The sequence below is a fragment of the Hemitrygon akajei genome, chromosome 1 (genome assembly GCF_048418815.1).
Source record: "Hemitrygon akajei chromosome 1, sHemAka1.3, whole genome shotgun sequence".
Classification (NCBI taxonomy): domain Eukaryota; kingdom Metazoa; phylum Chordata; class Chondrichthyes; order Myliobatiformes; family Dasyatidae; genus Hemitrygon; species Hemitrygon akajei.
Window position 1 is genome coordinate 4,951,755 of NC_133124.1, and position 16,535 is coordinate 4,968,289.

A 16,535-nucleotide genomic window follows, 5' to 3' on the forward strand; every position below is an offset into this window, starting at 1 on the left:
GTACTGTGCTCAGTTCTGGTCGCCTCACTACAGGAAGGATGTGGAAACCATAGAAAGGGTGCAGAGGCGATTTACAAGAATGTTGCTTGGATTGGGGAGCATGCCTTAAGAGAATAGGTTGAGTGAACTCGGCCTTTTTTCCTTGGAGTGATCAAGGATGAGAGGTGACCTGATAGAGGTGTACAAGATGATGAGAGGCAGTGATCGTGTGGATAGTCAGAGGCTTTTCCCCAGGGCTGAAATGGCTAGCATGAGAGGGCACAGTTTTAAGGTGCTTGGGAGTAGGTACAGAGGAGATATCGGGGTGAGTTTTTTACGCGGAGAGTGGTGAGTGCGTGGAATGGGCTGCCAGAAACGGTGGTGGAGACAGATACGATAGGGTCTTTTAAGAGACTCCTGGACAGGTACCTGGAGCTCAGCAAAGTAGAGGGCTATGGGTAACCCTAGGTAATTTCTAAGATAAGTACATGTTCGACAGCTTTGTGGGCCGAAGGGCCTATATTGTGCTGTAGGTTTTCTATGTTTCTATGTTTCAATTCTAGAGCTGTCTGCAAGGAGTTCAGAGTCAGAAGTAGGTTTATTATCACTAGCATATGTTGTGAAATCTGTTTTGTGGCAGAAGTGCACTGCAATACATAAAAATATGAATTACAATAAAATATATACATATTTAAAAATATACTTTGAATAGGTAGTGTAAAAAAAATCTAAAAATAGTGAAGTAGTGTTCATGGGTTCATTGTTCATTCAGAAATCTTACTGTGGAGGGGAAGAAGCTGTTCCTGAATCGTTGAGTGTGTTTCTTCAGGCTCCTGTATCTCCAGCTTCAGGGTAGTAATGAAAAGAGGGCATGTCATGGGGATGAGGGATTCCTAATGACAGATGCTGTCTTTTGGAGGCATCACCTTTTGAAGATGTCCTTGATGCTGGGGAGGCTAGTGCCCGTGATGGAAATGGCTGAATTTACAACGTTTTGCAGCTTTTTCTGATCCTGTGTAGTGGCCCCTCCATACCAGACAGTGATGCAACCAGTTAGAATGTTCTTTGTGGTACATCTGTAGAAACTTGTAGTCTTTGGTGATGTACCAAATCTCCTCAAACACCTAATATAGTCACGAATGTGCCTTCCTTGTACAAAGGTAAAAGCTACTGAAATAATCTGGCACAGGATTTTAAAGTCTGTTTACTTTTAAAAGCTCTTAATGATCTCAGACCAGAATAATCCCACAATCATTTTTGGTTTAAAACCCTGCTCAAAATCTCAGGTCTTCTTCCTCCAGAAGCTTAAAATTAACCAATCTCCCTCAAAAGTTATTTGGCAGGTCAGCTTTTTTGAACTACGCTCCTGAATTATGGAACTCAATACCTAAAATTCTAAGGGATGCAGACTCAGCCGATTTTTTTTAAACAGCAGCTCAAAACCTATTTATTTAATCTTGCTTTTACCGAACATCATTGTCTTTTATTTTCCTGTTTGCACTTTATCCCATGGTAAATCACTTTGAATGACATCGTATGTATGAAGAAAAGCTGAGAAACGATACCAGAACGATGACAATATGGAGCAACAGGTCCATAGCAGATGCCATCTCACTGGCTCCTCACTCAACCCTCGAACACCTACACAGCAACGATGTTTATATCAGGATGCTCTTTATCGACCACAGCTTGGCACTTACACCATCACCCCCTCAAAACTAATCCACAAGCTTCAAGACTTTGGCCTCAATACCTACTTATGCAATTGATCCTCAGTTTCCTCACTTGCAGACCCCAGTCAGTTCAGATTAGCAACAACATCTCTTCCACAATCTCCATCAGCACAAGTGCACCACAAGGCTGTGTGCTTAGCCCCCTGCTCTACTCTTCATATTTACGACTGTGTGGCTAAGTACAGCTCCAATGCCTTATGACACCACTGCTGCTACTGAATCAAAGGTGGTGATGAACCAGCATACAGGAGGGAGAGGGAAACCAGAGGTCCATGAGCCGTAAGACAATAAGACACAAGCAGAATTAGGCCACTCAGCCCATCGAGTCTGCTCCACCATTCCATCACGGCTGATCCCGGATCCCACTTAACCCCAAACATATGCATTCTCACCATATCCTTCGATGCCCCAACCAATCAGGAAACTATCAGCATCCACCTGAAATATACTCACAGGCTTGGCCTCCACCGCAGTCTGTAGCAGAGCATTCCACAGATTCACTACTCTCTGGCTAAAAAAATTCCTCCTTACCACTGTTCTAAAGGGTCCACAATCAATTTTGAGGCTGTGCCCTCTAGTTCTGGATACCCCCAGCAAAGGAAACATCATCTCTACATCCACCCTATCTAGTGCTTTCAACATTCGGTAGCTTTCAATGAGATTCCCATGCATTCTTCTAAATTCCAGTGAGTACTGGCCCAAATCTGCCAAACGGTCCTCATATGTTAACCCTTTCATTCCCGGTATAATCCTCGTGAACCTCCTCTGGACTCTCTCCAATGACAACACATCCTTTCTGAGATACAGGGCCTAAATACTCCAATACTGACAATTCACAATACTCAATACATTGCATTGACAATACTCCAACGCAGTGACCATCTCCAACAAGACAGGCTCTAACCATCGTCTCTTGACATTCACTATCACTGAATCCCCTACTATCAACATCCTGGGGGTTACCATTGACAGGAAACTGAAACTAGCCACATAAGCACCGTGGCTACCTGAGTAGGTCAAAGGCTAGGAATCCTGTGGCGTGTAACTCACCTCCTGACTCCCCAAAGCCTGTCCATCATCTACAAGACTCGGGTCAGGACAGAATACTCGCTACTCGCCCGGATGAGTGCAGCTCCATCAACACTCAAGTAGCTTGACACCATCCAGTACAAGGCAGCCCACTTGATTGGTACCCCTTCCACAAGATTGAATCCCTCCACCATTGAAGAACAATTGCAGCAGTGTGTACTAACTACAAGATGTACAGTCGGCCCTCCTTATCCGCAAGGGATTGGTTCTGGGACCCCTCGTGGATGCTCAAGTCCCTTACTCAACCTGTCTCAATGCGGTGGATCTTAGGACCCAGAGGAACCCCAGACCTTATTTAACCTGTCTCAGTGCGGTGGACATCAGGACCCAGCGGCAGAGATCTGAACCTGCAGTGTTTCTGTTCACAAAAATAATCACGATCGCGATTGAAAATAAAGTGGAAATAATAAACCAATCAGGAAGAGGTGAAATGCCCTCGGTCATTGGAAAAGCATTAGGCTACAGTCGGTCAACAATCGGAACAGTTTTAAAGGATAAAGTGAGAAAGGCTGTGCCACAATGAAAGCTACAATTATTACTCAGCAACACAGTGGTTTAATTATTGGGTTTTGGGTTTTTGATCCTCACATCAACCCGGCACAGTGGAGAGCACACTTGGTAGCGATCTGTCACTGGATCGAACTCGGGAAGAAGTTCCCGAGCCTGGCACTGAAACATACATTCTTAAGTGTTTTATATGCATAGAAAGCTAAAATATATACTATATACTAAGACAAACGTTGACTAACTGATGCTAAATAATACCGGATGTACCTGTTCTGACTTACTGAGTAAGAGAACTTCCGATTTTTTTCGATCCCGATCTACAGTAACCTACGCACATCCTCCCCTATACTTTAAATCATCTCTAGATTACTTATAATACCTAATACAATGTAAATGTTATGTAAAATAGTTGTTATACTGCATTGTTTAGGGAATAATGACAAGAAAAAAAGTCTGTATATGCTCGAACAACAAGAGCTGGAAGAGCACATCCGGGTTTTCGCGATTGGTTGAATTCGCGCATGTGGGATTCGCGGATAAGGAGGGCCAACTGTACTGCAACAAGACAACAAAGTTCCTAAGGCTGCACCTTCCAGACCCACAATTACTACCATCTAGAAGGACGATGACCTCACCACTTGGAAATCCCCCTCCAAGTCACTCACCAGCCTCACTTGGAAACATATCGCCATTCCTTCATTGTTGCTGGGTCAAAATCATGGAATTCCTTCCCTAACAGCACTGTGGGTGTACCTACACCTCAGGGACTGCAGCAGTTCAAGAAGGCAGCTCATCACCACCTTCTCCGGGCAACTAGGGATGGGCAATAAATGCCGGCTTAGCTGGCAGCACCTACATCCCACAAATGAATTTTTAAAAAGTGCAGCCTGATTAGTGTCTCATAACGGCTTGGCATTATGTTCTTGCTTTTATATTCTATTCCCCTTGAAATAAATGCCAACAATGCATTTGCCTTCAGACTTAACCTGTTAATAGGCTGGGAGTCTAGCATGAGGACCTGCACCTCTGATGTTTGAACCTTCTCCCCATTTAGATAATAGTCTGCACTATTGTTTCTTTTATCAAAATCGATTATCATACACTTCCCAACATTGTATTCCATCTGCCACTTTTTTACCCATTCTTCCAATTTGTCTAAGTCCTGCTGCAATTGCATTGCTTCCTCAGCACAACCTACCCCTCCACCTGTCATCGGAGGATCAGAGGTAGAGAGAATCAGTAACTTTACATTCTTGGTGTCACTATTTCAGAGGACCTGCCTGGGTTCATGCAAAAAAAAAAGCAGCACCTCTACTTCCTTAGGATCAGCATGACATCTAAGACTTTGACAAACTTCTATATGTAGCAGAGAGTATATTGGCTGGCTGCATCACAGCCTGGTATGGAAATGCCAAATTCCTTGAATGGAAAATCCTATTAAAATTATTGGATATGGCCCAGTACATGACGGGTAAAGCCCTCTCCACCACTGAGCACATCTACGTGAAACACTGTGGCAGGAAAGCAGCGTCCATCATCAGGGATCCCACCACCCAGGTCACGCTCTCTTCTCACGGCTGCCATCAGGAAGAAGGTACAGGAGCCTCAGGATTCACACCACTAGGTTCAGGAAAAGTTATTACCCCTCAACCAACAGGCTCTTAAACCAGAGGGGATAATAACTCACCCCAGCATTAAAATGATTCCCGCAACCAATCGACTCACTTTAAGGACTCTATCATGTTCTCGTTATTTACTTATATTTGCATTTGCACAGTTTGATGTCTTCTGCACTGATCTTTCACTGATCCTGTTAATAGTTACTATCCCATGGATTTGCCGAGTCTGCTAGCAGGCAAACGAGTCTCAGGGTTGTACGTGGTGACATACATGTACATTTACTTTGAATGACTATTAGAGAGAACTGGGCTCCAGACCGTCAGTGCCGGTCTATCCCTATCGCCTACCTGGTGTCCAGGAACCCCCGAGCCGGCGCTTCTCCACAACTCTCTCCTGAAGGCGCTGCCCCGATCGAGGATCCAACAACACGCTTTAATGTCGGATTAGGCGGCCAGCTGCGCACACCACCGCCATGTTTGTCCCTGTCGCCGGGACCGCTCGGTTACTTCCGGCAGCGGGCGGATGTACGCTCACCCGTCCGTCCGGGTTTTCTGTTCAACCGGCCCCCCGTTCCGGGTTTTGTGTCGAACTGGTCCCCCGTTCCGGGTTTTGTGTCGAACTGGTCCCCAGCCCCGGCCAAGACAGCGGTTCCAGCTGTTGCACCGACCCTCGTTCTGCATCACCACTGGGTCCGGGATTTACACTGATCCTCGCCGCTGTACTATCCTTGTGTGGTCCAATGATCCCGGGTCTCTCTTGCTGCACTGGGAAACATACACAAAATGCTGGAGGAACTCAGCAGGTCAGGCAGCATCTATGGAAAAGAGTACAGTCAACGTTTCTGAACGAGTTCCTTCTGATTCCAGTCCTGATGAACAATCTTGGTCTGACACGTCGACTGTTTACTCTTCTCCATGGATGCTGCCCGACCTGCTGAGTTCCTCCAGCATTTTGTGTGTGTTAATCTGGATTTCCAGCATCTGCAGAATCTCTTGCGATTAGGTCGAGAGAGCGCAAATCTTTTAATAGTCCCAAGGTTGACTTGAGGACATGTTGATTGGAAGAAAGTATAGCGGGCTGTTGGAGGTGGTTTGTTTTACACAGAGAGTGCTGGATGCGTACAACACACTGCCAGGGTGGGTGACAGTGTCAGATACATTAGAGACTCTTAGATAAGGACATGGAATGTAGAAAAATGGAGGGATATGTGGCAGAGAAAGTCTTGATCTTAGAATAGGTTAAATGGTCAGCTCAATATTGTGGGCTGAAGGGCCTGTACTGTGCTTTAATGGTCTAGGTTTTATGTCTGCAATGTTGCATTAATTAATGTGAAGTATGATGTATGGCAAGAACACCATGTGGAAATTAACCGACCTTTTATTAAGGACAATTAAATTAAGAATGACAAGAAATATGAAAATTTTATTATGTAGGGGTAAAGAGTTACAATTATATTTACCACTTAATATTACCACTTTTGTTTGAATATTTGTGACTACATAACTGTCGCATTGATTACAAATTACTTCAAAAACAGGACAAAGTTTTGTTTCTGAAAAATCTCAATGAATTATCCGATTGCCTTAGGAAAGTGGTATTCCTTGGAAACAGGGAAGGCAGTGCTGAGGCTGCTGTAGACATGCTGGAATGTGTGCTGGGTTGGGAGCCAGCTTCTCCTGTTGGTGCTGCTCTCCGGTGTTCACTCAATGCTGCCCTCCAGTGTTTGCTCAGTGCTGCTTCCAGTGTTCGCTCAGTGCTGTCCTCCGGTGTTCACTCAGTGCTGTCCTCCAGTGTTAACTCAGTGCTGTCCTCCGGTGTTCACTCAGTGCTGTCCTCCAGTGTTAACTCAGTGCTGTCCTCCGGTGTTCACTCAGTGCTGCCCTCCGGTGTTCACTCATTGCTGTCCTCCAGTGTTCACTCGGTGCTGCCCTCCAGTGTTCACTCGGTGCTGCCCTCCAGTGTTCACTCGGTGCTGTCCTCCGGTGTTCGCTCAGTGCTGCCCTCCAGTGTTCACTCGGTGCTGCCCTCCAGTGTTAACAGTGCAGTCCTCCGATGTTAACTCAGTGCTGTCCTCCGGTGTTCACTCAGTGCTGTCCTCCAGTGTTCACTCGGTGCTGCCCTCCGGTGTTCACTCAGTGCTGCCCTCCAGTGTTCACTCGGTGCTGCCCTCCGGTGTTCACTCAGTGCTGCCCTCCAGTGTTCACTCGGTGCTGCCCTCCAGTGTTCACTCGGTGCTGTCCTCCAGTGTTCGCTCAGTGCTGCCCTCCAGTGTTCACTCAGTGCTGCCCTCCAGTGTTCACTCGGTGCTGCCCTCCAGTGTTCACTCAGTGCTGCCCTCCAGTGTTCACTCGGTGCTGCCCTCCAGTGTTCACTCGGTGCTGTCCTCCAGTGTTCGCTCAGTGCTGCCCTCCAGTGTTCACTCAGTGCTGCCCTCCAGTGTTCACTCGGTGCTGCCCTCCAGTGTTAACTCAGTGCTGTCCTCCAGTGTTCACTCAGTGCTGTCCTCCAGTGTTCACTCAGTGCTGCCCTCCAGTGTTCACTCGGTGCTGCCCTCCAGTGTTCACTCGGTGCTGCCCTCCAGTGTTCACTCGGTGCTGTCCTCCAGTGTTCGCTCAGTGCTGTCCTCCAGTGTTCGCTCAGTGCTGTCCTCCAGTGTTCACTCAGTGCTGCCCTCCAGTGTTCACTCAGTGCTGTCCTCCAGTGTTCACTCAGTGCTGTCCTCCAGTGTTCACTCAATGCTGTCCTCCAGTGTTAACTCAGTGCTGTCCTCCGATGTTAACTCAGTGCTGTCCTCCGGTGTTAACTCAGTGATGTCCTCCAGTGTTCGCTCAGTGCTGTCCTCCAGTGTTCGCTCAGTGCTGTCCTCCAGTGTTCACTCAATGCTGCCCTCCAGTGTTCACTCAGTGCTGCCCTCCAGTGTACACTCAGTGCTGTCCTCCAGTGTTCACTCAATGCTGTCCTCCGGTGTTAACTCAATGCTGTCCTCCAGTGTTCGCTCAGTGCTGTCCTCCAGTGTTCACTCAGTGCTGCTCTCCGGTGTTCACTCAGTGCTGTCCTCCAGTGTTCACTCGGTGCTGCCCTCCAGTGTTCACTCGGTGCTGCTTCCAGTGTTCACTCGGTGCTGCTTCCAGTGTTCACTCAGTGCTGTCCTCCAGTGTTCACTCAGTGCTGTCCTCCAGTGTTCACTCAGTGCTGCCCTCCAGTGTTCACTCGGTGCTGTCCTCCAGTGTTCACTCAATGCTGTCCTCCGGTGTTCGCTCAGTGCTGTCCTCCAGTGTTAACTCAGTGCTGTCCTCCGGTGTTAACTCAGTGATGTCCTCCAGTGTTCGCTCAGTGCTGTCCTCCAGTGTTCGCTCAGTGCTGTCCTCCAGTGTTCACTCAATGCTGCCCTCCAGTGTTCACTCAGTGCTGCCCTCCAGTGTTCACTCAGTGCTGTCCTCCAGTGTTCACTCAATGCTGTCCTCCGGTGTTAACTCAGTGCTGTCCTCCAGTGTTCGCTCAGTGCTGTCCTCCGGTGTTCACTCAGTGCTGTCCTCCGGTGTTCACTCAGTGCTGTCCTCCAGTGTTCACTCGGTGCTGTCCTCCGGTGTTCACTCAGTGCTGTCCTCCAGTGTTCACTCAGTGCTGTCCTCCGGTGTTCACTCAGTGCTGTCCTCCAGTGTTCACTCGGTGCTGCCCTCCAGTGTTCACTCAGTGCTGCCCTCCAGTGTTCACTCAGTGCTGTCCTCCAGTGTTCACTCGGTGCTGCTCTCCAGTGTTCACTCAGTGCTGCCCTCCAGTGTTCACTCAGTGCTGTCCTCCAGTGTTCACTCAGTGCTGCCCTCCAGTGTTCACTCGGTGCTGCATCTAGTGTTCACTCAGTGCTGTCCTCCAGTGTTCACTCAATGCTGTCCTCCAGTGTTCACTCAGTGCTGTCCTCCAGTGTTCACTCAATGCTGTCCTCCAGTGTTCACTCAATGCTGCTCTCCGGTGTTCACTCAGTGCTGCCCTCCAGTGTTAACTCAGTGCTGTCCTCCAGTGTTAACTCAGTGCTGTCCTCCAGTGTTCACTCGGTGCTGCTCTCCGGTGTTCACTCAGTGCTGCCCTCCAGTGTTCACTCGGTGCTGTCCTCCGGTGTTCACTCAATGCTGTCCTCCAGTGTTCACTCAATGCTGTCCTCCAGTGTTCACTCAGTGCTGTCCTCCAGTGTTCACTCAATGCTGTCCTCCAGTGTTCACTCAGTGCTGTCCTCCAGTGTTCACTCAATGCTGTCCTCCAGTGTTCACTCAATGCTGCTCTCCGGTGTTCACTCAGTGCTGCCCTCCAGTGTTAACTCAGTGCTGTCCTCCAGTGTTAACTCAGTGCTGTCCTCCAGTGTTCACTCGGTGCTGCTCTCCGGTGTTCACTCAGTGCTGCCCTCCAGTGTTCACTCGGTGCTGTCCTCCGGTGTTCACTCAATGCTGTCCTCCAGTGTTCACTCAATGCTGTCCTCCAGTGTTCACTCAGTGCTGTCCTCCAGTGTTCACTCAATGCTGTCCTCCGGTGTTCGCTCAATGCTGCTCTTCGGTGTTCACTCAGTGCTGTCCTCCAGTGTTCACTCGGTGCTGCTCTCCAGTGTTAACTCAGTGCTCTCCTCCAGTGTTCACTCGGTGCTGCTCTCCGGTGTTCACTCAGTGCTGCCCTCCAGTGTTCGCTCAGTGCTGCCCTCCAGTGTTCGCTCATTGCTGTCCTCCAGTGTACACTCAGTGCTGCCCTCCATTGTTCACTCGGTGCTGCTTCCAGTGTTCACTCAGTGCTGTCCTCCAGTGTTCACTCAGTGCTGCCCTCCAGTGTTCACTCGGTGCTGCTTCCAGTGTTCACTCGGTGCTGCCCTCCAGTGTTCACTCAGTGCTGCCCTCCAGTGTTCACTCGGTGCTGCCCTCCAGTGTTTGCTCAATGCTGCTCTTCGGTGTTCACTCAGTGCTGTCCTCCAGTGTTCACTCGGTGCTGCCCTCCAGTGTTAACTCAGTGCTGTCCTCCAGTGTTCACTCGGTGCTGTCCTCCAGTGTACACTCAGTGCTGCCCTCCAGTGTTCACTCAGTGCTGCCCTCCAGTGTTTGCTCAATGCTGCTCTTCGGTGTTCACTCAGTGCTGTCCTCCAGTGTTCACTCGGTGCTGCCCTCCAGTGTTAACTCAGTGCTGTCCTCCAGTGTTCACTCGGTGCTGCTCTCCGTTGTTCACTCAGTGCTGCCCTCCAGTGTTCGCTCAGTGCTGCCCTCCAGTGTTCGCTCAGTGCTGTCCTCCAGTGTACACTCAGTGCTGCCCTCCAGTGTTCACTCAGTGCTGCCCTCCAGTGTTTGCTCAGTTTTGCCCTCCAGTGTTCACTCGGTGCTGCTTCCAGTGTTCGCTCAGTGCTGCCTTCCAGTGTTCACTCAGTGCTGTCCTCCAGTGTTCACTCGGTGCTGCCCTCCAGTGTTAACTCAGTGCTGCTTCCAGTGTTCACTCGGTGCTGCTCTCCGGTGTTCACTCAGTGCTGCCCTCCAGTGTTCGCTCAGTGCTGCCCCCCAGTGTTCGCTCAGTGCTGTCCTCCAGTGTACACTCAGTGCTGCCCTCCAGTGTTCACTCGGTGCTGCTTCCAGTGTTCACTCAGTGCTGTCCTCCAGTATTCACTCAGTGCTGCCCTCCAGTGTTCACTCGGTGCTGCTTCCAGTGTTCACTCAGTGCTGCCTTCCAGTGTTCACTCAGTGCTGCCCTCCAGTGTTCACTCAGTGCTGCCCTCCAGTGTTCGCTCAGTGCTGCTTCCAGTGTTCACTCAGTGCTGTCCTCCGTTGTTTGCTCAGTGCTGCCCTCCAGTGTTTGCTCAGTGCTGCCCTCCAGTGTTTGCTCAGTGCTGCTTCCAGTGTTCACTCAGTGCTGCCCTCCAGTGTTCTCTCAGTGCTGCCCTCCAGTGTTTGCTCAATGCTGCCCTCCAGTGTTTGCTCAGTGCTGCACACCAGCGCTCCTTTGGTGCTGTGCTCTGGTGTTCACTCGACCAGCACTATATCCCATGCACTATCAATGCCCCTCGAGGGCTTGGGCTATATTATTTTTTGCGACTATGTTTTTCCACTATTGTAACCATGTGTGCTGTGTGGTGTCGATAATGTGTTTCACACTTTGGCCCCAGAATAATGCCATTTTTTAACTATATTGTATGGTGAATGATAATTAAACTTGAACTTGGTGATGGAGATGTCAATTACTTCAGGAAAAGGAAGGGATTCTCTTCATTGATAAGAGGCATTGCCAGGCTTTTTATTTCCCAGGACAGCATGAGGGGACAGTGCAAAGTGAAGAGGGAGGTGTCAGAGGCAGGGTTTTACACAGAAAATGATAACTGAATGCAATGCTGGGGATGGTGTTAGAGGCAGATACTTTAAAGAGATTCTTAGACAGATATATATGTGTGTGTGTATAATATATATATTTATGTAAAATACAGGGGACTTTGTGGGAAGGAAGGGTTAGGTTCATCTTGGAGTGAGTTACAACGTTGCCACGTTATCGTGGGCTGAAGACCCTGCACTGTGCTATAGTGTTCTATGAATATTGAAAGGCCGTGATAGAGTCTAAGTGGAGAGGATATTTCCAATCTCAAACAAGAGGAAATCTGCAGATGCTGGAAATCCAAGCAACACACACAAAATGCTGGAGAAACTCAGCAGGTCAGGAAGCGTCTATGGAAAAGAGTAAACAGTTCTGGGCCAAGACCCTTCGGCAGACCAGAGAAAGAACAATGAGGAGTAGATTTAAAATGTAGGGGAGGGGAGAGAAATACAAGCTGATAGGTGAAACTGGGGACAGGGGTGAAGTAAAGAGTTGGGAAGTTGGTTGGTGAAAGAGATACAGGGCTGGAGAAGGGAGAATCTGATAGAAGAGGACAGAAGGCCAAGGAAGAAAGAAAAAAGGGGAGGAGCACCCGAGGGAGGTGATGGGCAGGCGAGGAGGTAGGTGAGAGAGGGAAAAGCAGATGGGAAATGATGCAGGGGTGCCATTAATGGAAGTTTGAGAAATCAATGTTCATGCTATCAGTTTGGAGGCTACCCAGATGGAATAGAATGGGTTGTTCCTCCAGCCTGAGTGTGGCCTCATTGCGACAGTAGAGGGCATGGACTGGCATATGGGAATGGGAAGTGGAATTAAAATGGGTGGCCACTGAGAGATCCTGTTTGTTCTGGCGGACGGAGTGTAGGTGCTTGGTGAAGTGGTCTGCTAATCTACATTGGGCCTCACTGATTTAAAAGAGGCCACACTGGGAGCCCCAGATACAGTAGATGACCCTAACAGACTCACAGGTGAAGTGTCGCCTCACCTGGAAGGACTGTTTGGGGCCCTGAATGGTAGTGAGGGAGGAGGTGTAGCACTTGTTCTGTGTGCGCTTGAGGGCAGCATTGATGATGGAGGAAGGGAAGCCCCTTTCATTGAAGAAGGAGGACATCCCCTTAGCTCTGGAATGAAAAGCCTCATCCTGAGAGCAGATCAAGTCAAGTTTATTGTCATTTCGACTGTAAACTGCTGGTACAGTACACAATAAAAACGAAACAACGTTCCTCCAGGACCCTGGTGCTACATGAAACAACACAAAACTACACTAGACTATGTGAGACTGCACAAGGCTACACTAGACTACATAAAACAACATAAAAACTACACTAGACCACAGACCTGCTCAGGATTACATAAAGTGCACAAAACAATGCAGGGCAGTACGATAATTAATAAACAAGACAATAGGCACAGTAAAGGACAAATTACAATATAATAATAAATGATGTAGATGTCAGTCTAGACTGAGTATTGAGGAGTCTGATGGCTTGGGGGAAGAAACTGTTGCATGACAGAGCAGACTCGATGGACTGAATGCCTAATTCTGCTCCAATGTCTTATGTTCAGTTCTATTTTCTGTTTTTGAGTGCTAGAAGGAAATAATGTGGCAGTGCGTCGTCACCACCTGGTCACTGATAGGTACTGCAAGATGTGGCCTTGTGTTGCCATCACCTGGTCACTGATAGGTACTGCAAGATGTGGCCTTGTGTTGCCATCACCTGGTCACTGATAGGTACTGCAAGATGTGGCCTTGTGTTGCCATCACCTGGTCACTGATAGGTACTGCAAGATGTGGCCTTGTGTTGCCACCACCTGGTCATGGATAGGTACTGCAAGATGTGTCCGTGTGTTGCCACCACCTGGTCACTGTTAGGTACTGCAAGATGTGTCCGTGTGTTGCCACCGCCTGGTCACTGTTAGGTACTGCAAGATGTGTCCGTGTGTTGCCACCGCCTGGTCACTGTTAGGTACTGCAAGATGTGTCCGTGTGTTGCCACCGCCTGGTCACTGTTAGGTACTGCAAGATGTGTCCGTGTGTTGCCACCGCCTGGTCACTGTTAGGTACTGCAAGATGTGTCCGTGTGTTGCCATCACCTGGTCACTGTTAGGTACTGCAAGATGTGGCCTTGTGTTGCCATCACCTGGTCACTGTTAGGTACTGCAAGATGTGGCCTTGTGTTGCCACCACCTGGTCACTGTTAGGTACTGCAAGATGTGTCCGTGTGTTGCCATCACCTGGTCACTGTTAGGTACTGCAAGATGTGGCCTTGTGTTGCCACCGCCTGGTCACTGTTAGGTACTGCAAGATGTGGCCTTGTGTTGCCACCGCCTGGTCACTGTTAGGTACTGCAAGATGTGTCCGTGTGTTGCCACCACCTGGTCACTGTTAGGTACTGCAAGATGTGTCCGTGTGTTGCCAGCACCTGGTCACTGTTAGGTACTGCAAGATGTGTCCGTGTGTTGCCACCGCCTGGTCACTGTTAGGTACTGCAAGATGTGTCCGTGTGTTGCCACCACCTGGTCACTGTTAGGTACTGCAAGAAAAAGTGCACAGGCCTCCAGGTGGGTCAGTGGCAGGAGGACTTTCTACCGGAGGTTGAGACTCTTTGCATGGAACACCATGCACCTCCTCTAGTTGAGGGGTCAACAGTTGAAGCCTGGCTGGCAAACTGGCAGGATTTGGAGAAAAAGATCTCTACCCAGCTGGGAAGGGGATTAATTATTAATCAGCTGGTCGCCTCCATGATATGGTACTGGCTGATTAATTTAGTGCCGCCCACTGCTTTTGCCTACAGGACCCAGAAGAGGCAGGTGGACTTTTGCAGGGGCAACAGGAGGCACTGGGTCTTTGCTACAGTCTTGAATCTTCTGATTGCAGAGGGTGGTCGGTCACTGGTGTGTATGTATGCACCCAGGCTTCCCTCCTCAGGACCCCGCAGAGATACCTGTACAGTGACCGCCCTCCAAGGCGGCTTACACTGGTGACATACTTTCTCTGCCAGGGCACTGCCTACAGGAGGGCACGCAGCTTCCAATGGACAGCATCAGCCGTGCCCCTCTGAGGGAACTGCCTCGCTCTTACTAGGAGCTCCTGAGGATATGGGTCCAGGCTCACCCAGACAGGGTGCTCCAGCGCTGTAGCTGCAAGGGGTACCGGTCCCCATCTATCAGTGTGGGTGTTGGGGGCTCAGGGGAGTGGAGGGGTTCCAGCGGGATACCTGTGGGAGAGGGTCCATCTCGTGGGGATGCCCTTCCGTGACGCTCCAAAATGTTTCTTGTAAGAGCTGCTCTTGCACACCTTTCACTGTTTTGTCTTTGTCTGCCGACCGGAGTTGGCTTGGTGGTCTGTGTGACCATCTGGCAGCGGAGGAGATCCCCAGTGGAAGTCTCCTTATGCAGGGGTCTTTCCCCTGTACACTGGGGACCTGGGGTGTTGCATAGGAGAGTACCGTGCAGTAGGTTCACCGTTCACCTGTCCGTTCTGTGGCTACTCAGCTTCTGGTTGCACTGCAGACCTGCACTCCTTATATACGGGCAAGGGGGTGGGTCGCAAGGAGGATCTCCTGGAGGACTTGCTCCTGGGCCATTCACAGGTCTAGGCGGCGGAAAGTTGATGGCTCTGCCAGGGTCAACAGCCTGCCCTTCTTCCGAGGATATGTTCGTGCCTGGCTGTCCTTGGAGGGAGCATGAGGTCACAATGTTTACAGTGGGGGGTTACCTGGAGCTGTGCCCCCACCCTCAGGAATTGACTGTTTTATAGATGGTAGTAATCATATTTTAATTTGAATTTAATCACTGCCTTGTGAATACTGAATGTTTGTACTTTGTGTATTTGTTGTGTAAATAAACTCTTACAGTTATGTAAAATAAAACTGCAAGACGTGTAGCTGTTAGGTATTGCAAGCGGTGTCTGTGTGTGGCCACCTCCTGGTCACTGTTAGGTACTGCAAGATGTGGCCTTGTGTTGCCACCTCCTGGTCACTGTTAGGTACTGCAAGATGTGGCCTTGTGTTGCCACCACCTGGTCACTGTTAGGTACTGCAAGATGTTTCATGAAAGTTGATTAATAAGTGGCAAACCAAAAGTTAAATTGTACTTCATTCAGTTGCTATTTTTAGGTACACCTGCTCATTAATGCAAATACTAATTAGCCAATCATGTGCAGCAACGTAATGCATAAAAGCATGCAGACATGGTCAAGCAGTTCAGTTGTTGTTCAGAATGGGGAAAGAAATGTGATCTAAGTGATCCCATCCACTCCATAATGTACTGGTTAGGCACAGGAGTACATTCAGCCAGAGACTCATTCCACCGAGATGCACCACTGAGCGTCATAGGAAGTAATTCCTGCCTGTGGCCATCAAACTTTACAACTCCTCCCTCGGAGTGTCAGACACCCTGAGCCAATAGGCTGGTCCTGGACTTATTTCCAGTTGGCATAATTTACTTATTATTATTTAATTATTTATGGTTTTATATTGCTATATTTCTACACTATTCTTGGTTGGTGCGACTAACGAAACCCAATATCCTTCGGGATCAATAAAGTATGTCTGTCTGTCTGTCTGTCTGTGACTTTGACCATGGAATGGTTATTGGTGCCAGAAAGGGTGGTTTGAGTATCTCAGATCCCCTGATTTTCACACACAACAGCCTCTAGAGTTTACAGAGAATGGTGTTTGTATATCCAGTTGCTCAGTGTGTCCCCTAGTGGTCACAGTATGTATATGCAGTTGTTCAGTGTGTCCGCTAGTGGTCACAGTATGTATATACAGTTGTTCAGTGTGTCCCCTAGTGGTCACAGTATGTATATGCAGTTGTTCAGTGTGTCCCCTAGTGGTCACAGTATGTATATGCAGTTGTTCAGTGTGTCCCCTAGTGGTCACAGTATGTATATGCAGTTGTTCAGTGTGTCTGCTAGTGGTCACAGTATGTATATGCAGTTGTTCAGTGTGTCCGCTAGTGGTCACAGTATGTATATACAGTTGTTCAGTGTGTCCCCTAGTGGTCACAGTATGTATATGCAGTTGTTCAGTGTGTCCCCTAGTGGTCACAGTATGTATATGCAGTTGTTCAGTGTGTCCCCTAGTGGTCACAGTATGTATATGCAGTTGTTCAGTGTGTCTGCTAGTGGTCACAGTATGTATATGCAGTTGTTCAGTGTGTCCCCTAGTGGTCACAGTATGTATATGCAGTTGTTCAGTGTGTCTGCTAGTGGTCACAGTATGTATATGCAGTTGTTCAGTGTGTCCCCTAGTGGTCACAGTATGTATATGCAGTTGT

General features: G+C 48.8%; 1 protein-coding gene across 1 annotated transcript in view; it reads right to left on the reverse strand.

Moving 5' to 3' along the window:
* Positions 1-5,537, reverse strand: part of ints8 (integrator complex subunit 8) — a 108,145-nt gene extending 102,608 nt beyond the window's left edge. Inside the window, exon 1 of the mRNA XM_073024602.1 lies at positions 5,276-5,537. The gene's annotated coding sequence lies outside the window, so the exon portion shown is untranslated. The remainder of the gene's footprint in view (positions 1-5,275) is intronic.
* Positions 5,538-16,535: the final 10,998 nt, after the last annotated feature.